This window comes from Poecilia formosa, unplaced genomic scaffold, assembly GCF_000485575.1.
Source record: "Poecilia formosa unplaced genomic scaffold, Poecilia_formosa-5.1.2 Scaffold0, whole genome shotgun sequence".
Lineage (NCBI taxonomy): Eukaryota > Metazoa > Chordata > Actinopteri > Cyprinodontiformes > Poeciliidae > Poecilia > Poecilia formosa.
Genome location: NW_006799939.1, coordinates 6,278,998 through 6,287,840, shown reverse-complemented (window position 1 = coordinate 6,287,840; position 8,843 = coordinate 6,278,998).

Here is an 8,843-nt window from a genome sequence, read left to right as displayed (position 1 = left end):
TGAGTTGAGTAAAGCTGTTGGATGCAGGTAATGTTAGCTACAAGATGACTAGCTAATATCAATACAGCACCTTACCAAATTAATGGCCATTTAAACTAGTTAGCAGGTTTAAATTATGACTCTGTTTTAAATTATTGGTTTGGCTTCCTTAACAAGTCAAACATAAGTTTGAAGCTGCTTTTTGTATTTTATCGGATTAAGTTTGTCTGACATTAAAATGTTTTAATTAAAAATTTCAGTAGAGTTCTGAAACAGAATAAATTTGTAAGGATAAATGTGTTTTGTTTTTATTTTTTTTTACTCCATCAAATGTCACAGTATAACAGAGGGGAAAATGACATTTTAAGCATCAACTAATGCATAAACTTAAAAAAAAAAAAGACACAATGAGAGCTTGACCAACCTCAGAGCCGTTTCATCTTCTAGCAGAAATAGGAAGCGTTCAATTCCACACTATCTCAAGTTGTGCCTGAGTTATAGAATCGTTTATGGCACATTTCTTCCATCGAGCCATCCCAGAAAATCTGAAAACCCTTCAAGGAATGGAACAAGTCAACAGGAAGACAAGTTGTTGTTTTTTTTTTTTTTGTTTTTTTTCCCCAGAATTCCCCAAACTCACAAGAATATGCATTGTTTATGTGTGTCTGGTCTGGTTAACGCATGAAGTGTGGAAAAGGGATCAGTGATGAGTCAGTGCTGAACTTTAATGACCTACATGTAATTTGGAACAGTTGAACCACTTTTGACATTCTGATTCATTGGTGGCTGTAATTGAAGAAGCAGAAAAAGACAACTTGTGTTTGAATGAACACATGCTATCCTGCACAGGAAAAGGGATGGCAGCACACGGCGCTCTGAAGGAAATGTAGGGAGAGAGGAATGGCTTCTGGAAAAACTGTGAAAGTGAATCTGAATTACGACGTGTGACATGGACAGACTCGTTCGCACTGGTCGAAATCAGTGGTGGCGAAATATTTGCGAACCTGTGAGAGTCTATGCATTAACGCACTCTGTGGCTACATTCACACACCCAGAAAATGAGATCGAAACCCGAATAGTCTTTTTTTCTTTCTTCCTTTTGTTGCCCATATGTGACCCACGTCTGACTTTTTCACTGCAGTCTGAGTGGCCCAATGCCAATCTATTCTCCACAAAAAAAAAAAAAAGATAAAAAACCTGATTCGTGCCACTTCCACATACTAAATCCATCTGACTTTTACATTGGATGAAATGTGTGTGTGACAACTTGTACTGTAGTGATTTGGTCAGATCCAGTTGCACCTGACAGGCGGGCATGACAACTATAAAGGTAGCTCCTACACTGTGCCCCAGGTCTCCATTTCTGTCTCTCTCTGCTTTTGAGGCAGCTTGGCAACGGTTGAACAAAGTAGATAGTTCCCAAACAAACCTCGGGGAGTTTCCAGGAAACTCTAAACTTTTGTCTGTAAGCCTTGGAAACCAGTTCATAAGCTTTTAAAACTGCTTCTTATCTCTTTCTTAAAACGGTTTTCACCATCATCCACGGATAAACCTCGAAAAGGCTTCCAGACCTTTACCCATAAAAGACGTGTGAATCTAAATCCTGACCCAAAAGGAGTAAGTTGCGTAAATCCGGATGTAAACAATGGCTTAAAATGACAATTCTGAACATCTGAAAGAAGTCTGTGTCAGTGGAGCGAATCACATCACAATCCCACCAATCTTGGCTCCGACTGCACATCCCATACAACTCTTAAAGGGCCACTGCTGTTAGCTGTGCTTTCTCTTTAGTGGCTTCTGTGACTTTTTTTTTTTTTTACAATACTCCCGACTCTTAACTTTAAAGCTGAACCATAGAGAAGAGGCTTTCGTCATCTGGGCACATGGGGCGCTTTAGAGTCGTAAACCATTCAAGTATGATTATGGGACGCATTTAATTAGTAGCATAAATGACAATGACAAAAACAACAACAAAAAATCTGATTCCAGTAAAATATCAGAATTGAGGATCAAGACCTACAACATTCACATTTCTATTGGCAAAAACAATTCAAGTTTGATCATTGTAGAATGACAAAACCTGAAAAGTTTTAAGGGGTAACGAGTCGTTTCGGAAGAAACAGAATAAACCAGGAAATGCATGTGTCAGCAAACTGTAAACATTTTTGCCTAACTACTTTTTATCCCCATTAGGGTTCAGACATGTCACTTTCAGTAGCTATAAATTGATAAACGTATGTTTGAATAACAAAGAATGGATAAAACGAAAAGGTTTTCCACAACATGAGAGTAAACAAAGCATCCTTCAGAGCTCTCTCTGCCTCACCAGCTCACCATCAGTACAAAACAGAAACCTTCAGCAGGAACTCAAACATCGTCGCCCACAAACTACCAACATGTAAAGAAAACTCAAGCCGGTTACTGAACTGGAATGATCGGACTCTCCACTTGAACGTGTGAAATGTCATAGCGTGTGTTTCTAATTCTATCCCCTCGTTAATTAGTCATCGCCGTTCGGCCATACAAGGCCGGCGTCAGCGCGTGGAACTCGCTCGGTATGCCGTGCGGCCTCGCGCGCGGGCATCGTCGCTCTCCAGACTTGTCGGCTGCTTCACTGCCGGCCTGAACAGACGCCGCACACAGCCGCAAACACGACAAGGCCCAAGGCTGGCCGCTTGACGTCAGTCTCTGCTTCGTCTCTCTGCTGCTTGGAGACATGGTCACGTGAACCCGCTCGCACGTGCGCAAACACTGACGCTAAAGAACGTATGCATACAATGTAGAAACACTCTCCAGGCTTTTCTTTTTCATGGAAACATCGCTCTTCTCTTTGTGATTTGATAATGTGATGGAGCTTGTTGCTACAGAAATCAGCAGACCGCAGAATTTAATAAAGCCATAATCATTAAAGAGTTTATTAATTGACGTGAGGTAAATATGATGACATTCAGTATTAGTTAAAGCTTCCAAACTGGATTTTTTGCTGTCAAGTTTATTTATAGAGCACATTTCAGCAACAAGGCAGTAAGAGTATTAAAAAAAAACAAAAAACAAACAAACAAAAAAAACATCATACGGTTATCAATTCTGAGACGAGCAAAAAAAGAAAAAAGATTACATTTTGTCAAATATCATCAAAAACATCCAGCAAGTATGCATCAAATAGGTTGATCAATGTTTCACAAACTACTTGAGCTGGTACACCGGCTTTGATAAGTAACAAAACAGCAATAAAAATGATTAAAAAGATTAGTAAATCCAAGATTTACACTACTACCACAGATAAATCTACTGATACTATTGCTACAATCACTATATTACTACTACTTTAGTAGTAGTAGTAGTAATAATAATAATAATAATAATAATAATAATAATAATAATAATAATAATAATAAAATTACTTTCATATTTGAAACAAACAACAACAACAACAAAAAAAACCCAGCCATAATTTGGATCACTAAAATGAGGAATATCATTTTCTGAGACAGGGTTCAGAGTTTGGGACTGAACAAACTGTGGGTATATCTGAAAGGTGTGAAGGATCACTAGAAAATGAACAATTAATATTTCTACATGGGGTGAAAGTTTGTGAATGGATTTGTGTGTGTGTAAATTATTCAGAAGCTAGGGACAAAAATCTAAAGAATAGACAGAGCAAATTAGATTTTTGGTGTAATGAAGGCAGGCGCCAACAAGCATGTATTTTTAGTGTTGTGTTGCAAAAATATGAGATTTTCTGGTCTTAATTTCCTTTTCAGCCCCCAAAAGAGGAACGAATTACGTAATCAGGTTTGACAGACAGGCACTGTTATGTCTCATGCCTCCAGCATAAAATAATTATATTTTTTTCTGAAAAGACACAGGAAGTAAAGGAAATGGGAAAAATATCACCTGTAACCATTAGGGACATTTGTAAGCTGGACAAATGGGTTATTTTTAATCAGCACACATTTTTTTGCCTCATATTTTGCAAACAGTTTACGATTGACTGAATTGGAGGGACTGCTGATGTTTCACAAAGAGATCAACAGGACAGGTCAAAGTATCACACGATGAGCGATGAGACAAGATCGTGACATATCATAAAAGTACCAGACCTGGTGATGAAGCAGCAGAACACTGTGAATTCAAACTCCATCAATTTCAGCATACACAATATTCTCAGAATATTAGTACAAAAGAGACTCTGATCATTTACTTTGAACATATCAGTAATAAAATGTTATCATTTCTACTAGAGCACCAACGTCTTGGTACAAACCCAATACAGCATTCCAGATGAAGGCCGTCAGCTGATCAGCGTGCAGATGGGAGAGTTATGGTTTGAGAAAACGTTTTGCTGTAGCAGGACATAGCCAGCTGATTTTTATTTTTTGCACGAGTCTAGGCCGTTCCGCTGTGTCTGCAAGCAGTGTTTACACAGCTCCATTTCAAGAAACGCCATAACTCTAATAACCGGTTTCCCCCTTTTCAGCATCACACCACAAGCCGTTAAATACGCCTGCATAACCTTTTTTCATTGGCGTTCAATTGCGAAATGCTTTGAAGCCGTTGCCACGAGTCAAAGCATTTAGTACCATATGTCGTGTAAATAAACACAACAGCTTCCAGCCTCACGTGGAACTCTAATCATTTTGAGACTTTGTTAGATGTCGGATTATGTTTTTTTCTTTTCTTTCTTTTTCCCCACCAGAATTGCTTGGTTACTTTCAGGCAATCCTCCTCCTCCTGTGTTTTTGTGGTTTATACAATATAGCTGATAGGTTTTGAAAGCAAAACAGCGAAACGCAAAGCTAGCCTTTGTAATTGCACGCACCATCAGTCAAATCTCGCTCCCTGAGAAACAAGCCCGTTTCTTTACTGGCTCACCGAGAAGCATGGCAACCAGATGAGCGGTCTGTGCGGCTGCCATTTGTCCGATGACGGACGGGCACCATGTCTCGCTCTTTCCGTGAACCTGGAATTTCTTCCTCTGGTTAGCCTGTATATCAGATACCATGAAAAGAAGTGCGAACGATCCACAGCTCTTCTCATCAACAAAACTCTGGTCGATAAAACCATGACTCCAAAGGTCTATTGATGTTACTTTGGTAAAATAAATAAATAAATAAATAAATAAATAAATAAATAAATAAATAAAACAGGAACAGGTAGCATCTGACCAGAAACATTTTGTTGCAATTGACCTATGCCAAATGAAATGCTGTAAAGAACATGTTAATGTTCCTCCCATCCCTCTATTCAAAAGTAAAACAAGATGCTAGAGGATGCAGGGAGGAAAAAAAGAAAAAAACGTCCCCAGATGTTTTTCATGAAGTGTAAAAGATTGACTGTATCATGTGAGTATTTTGGTGTTCATGTTTAGGCCAAGGATGATAAAGGTTTTCTGTCATCCTCGTTGGACTCCGATACAGATGTCAGCTGTGCAAACAAAATAACGACATGCTTATTAAGGTGTGGATTCCATGTTGTCAGTGGCATACAGCGTCCTGACAATGAGCTACGTAACTATACAGGACATGTAGTTTTCATCTGGCAGCATATTCTCCTTGTCTTTTTTTAGGGTTCTGTGTTTGTATAGTTTTGGAAGTGATCAAGCCTGAGTCCTCAGCTGCTTCTTTGAATTCACCAAGGCAGCGAGAGAAAAGTGAGCGCAACTCCATATTTCTTCCTGACCTGTAACGTGACATCTTGGATGTTGCGGGAAAACAGGTAGTCCCACTGGTTTCCTGTCATGAACCCCTTCAAGTGTTCCTCATCCTCTCTTTAAGGTGGAGAAAATGGATGTACTGGACATCGTGTGATGTTCAGAATGACAGGCATTTTATTTTTTTATTTATGTTTTTTTTTTTACCCCAGAGGGCTTTTGCAGGTCACAAGAGGTCTGCAAAGTTTTAACAACGTCTCTCTGCTGTACGCAGGGCTGTGCAGGAAAGAAGCTAAATCCTACGGGAGAAATTAAAATTTAGACGCGAGGATGTGAGGACAGCTGCTGAAAAGCCGCTTTGACTCCGAGAGCTGCCAAGAAAAACAAAGCAACACACAACAGTGTCCCATGTGCTAGAAGCAGAATCAGATGTTGTTGATGAAGCCCGTATGAGAAATGATCAGCTGACCAAAGTTTCATTTTCTATTGTGCCAAGTGAATAAGGGCAACAGAAACTGTCATGCATAGTTGATTTTCGAATCATTAGTCTTTTTCATTCTTTAAAAACTATATATTCTGGATAATCACTACCTTAATGTTTTGGGAGAAGGTTGAGTCTTTGACCCTTGGCGCCTGGAAACACCCTCCCAGTGAGCTGCTCCCAGCTCACCCTGGGAGCTGGGAGCAGCTCCCACTGGAAACGGTGTCTACAGACACCGTTTCTGGTGTCTGGAGACATGGAACGTGACCTTGAATTGCTGGAGTTGAACTATCTATAGTTGGACATACCTCCAACCCAACTCCTGGGAAAGGGGGTTGACTCTCAAAGCTGGTGTTGCCCAGGAGGCAGATCTCCCCAGTGAGTGAGAGGGAAGCTTTTATACACCCTCTTGTTCCAAGAGGGAAGATTCATACTGTTCCAGTCTGCATGTGTACCAGTGCAATGAACAGCAATTCATATGGTCCTGGCTTCTTGAAGTCTCTGAAGATGTCTGAAATTGTTCTGGTTTTCTTTATTGTTTGATTTCTGTTCAAGACATAGGATGTCCATGAGGGGCATCATGTTTCAGTACAAGGCGGTCCAATGTTGTACAAAGGTCAATAATTTATCAATTCAATCTGGAGAGACTCAGGCACAGAGAGAGAGAGTGGTATTAGAAAGTTTAATTGACAAATGAAAGTCTTTGGCGCTCGGACCCAGGAGGAAGACGATGCGCTGAAAACCGCTGTCAGAGAGAATGAGCCGCTGTGTGTATGAAAATTAGAGACGTCTTCCCCCCTGGGCCCGGACACTGGTGGCGGAGAGGATGGTGGAGACTGAATGGACATTGAAGAAGTCTTGGGCTGATGGTGGAGGAAGGTTGAAGCTCAGCCAACGAGCGGACACCGGTAAACAGCTGGACCTTATCAAGGGAGCGACGCTTGATGATTGGAGGAGGAGACCATCACCGATTGGTTGGAATCGAGGTGCAGGACGACATCTTGGTTGGGCAGGTGGGATGAATATAATAGTCCTCCAGGCTGAATTTCTGGCTAGGCTTCATTTGTATCATCTGGTCTCCAGCGTTATGTCTCAGATAGTTGAGGTTAGGGGGGAGTTGTAAAGTGACCTGGTAGTGACTTTGATCCAGTGACCAAAAGATCAAGTCAACCTTTAGTTTTCCTTACCCCAAATATCTCAGGGCACCCCATATATCTTCAGGTCTCAACCTTATGTGAGAATCCCTTATACTTCATGCTGGGTTCTTCTCAGGGAATTTAAATAAACCCCTCTTAGATCTATCATTGTGGATGCAGGATCTCAGAGCTGTGGCCTGAAGGACATTGGTGCCTGTTGGTGGTTACCAATGATAATTAAAGCTGAAGTTTTGAAGTTGACCTTTAGGATGTGGCAATGGAAGAAGATTTTCTGTTGAGTATGAAGACATCTAACGATTTGCCTCGCTTGAAAAGTTACTCGCAAGGGGAGTGTTTGTTGAACGTTAGATTCAGGAGTAGCAGTCTGGCTTTTGTCCCGACCAGGTAACAGTGATATTTACACCTGCACAGTTGCTTAGGGACTCATGGGAGAATGTTGTTCCCTCCACATGTGTTTTGTGGATTTGGAAACCCTGTGGTTTTTGCAGGATGTCTGCCTTGAAAATATCAGCCTCGTCTCGGGTTTTTGCCGTCGATGTGGCTCTTCTGGAAACTTCAAACCAGAACCTTCACCATGCCTCGGTTCATAAACGTGTCGGAAGCAACTGGGACGAGAAACAGTTCTTCTGGGTCTTCATTTAGTGGTGAGTGTTGATGTCATGTAGAGGAGTTCCAGTAACTTGGTTTTTCGTTCATGGCACTGGGGACAGTTCGATAGTCAGATTCAGGCCCCATCCGTCTGAAGCAGCCCCCCGTTTTAAAGAAACCTAACTTGACACTGATTCTATTAGCATCTTCCTTTCATGTCCAAGCTGTCTTTTCTCAGTAAATTACTTGAAATAGCTGTAGAAACTGAGCTCACATCCCCTGTTTGTGTCAGTTCCAGATCTCCGATCCGTTTCAGTCTGGTTTTTTAAAACAACACTTCACTGAGACAGCTTTAGTGAAAATTCACAATGGCTGCTAATGAAAGAAAGTGTTCTGTCTTGTTCCTGATAGATTTTAGCACCACTTTTGATACTGCAAACCATATAATTTTGTTAAATATGCTGAAGGTTCTGGCTGGTACTCCAGGCTAAGCATTGAACTCTGATAGGACATTCTCCTCAGACTCTGAACTCCACAAATCTCAACTCTGAGCCCATTATTATTCTTGCTAGCATTATTCAGTCTTTTTCTTGTATTTCTACTGTAATGCTCTCTTTACCAGTCTGAAGAGATTAATCTCACATCTCCAAACCAGACTTCTCACCAAATCTAGCAAATACACACACGACGTCAGTCCTGCGGTCACTTCACTGTTTCTCAGTGGATCTAAGAATTTGATTCAGAGTTCTTGTACTCTCCCACATGACTTTCATGGCCAGGCTCCTGATTATCCTAGTCATCTTTTAACAAAATACTCTGCTGCTCATGGCCTCTGATCCTAAATCCTGAACCTTCTGGTTGTTCCACATACATGGTTAAAAACTAAGGAGGACAGATTCTGTTAGTCAGTGGATCCAAGGCTGATAGCTAATCCATATAGCTTATTGTTTTTTAAAAACCAGCTGAAAGCTCTCGTTTTCCTAGG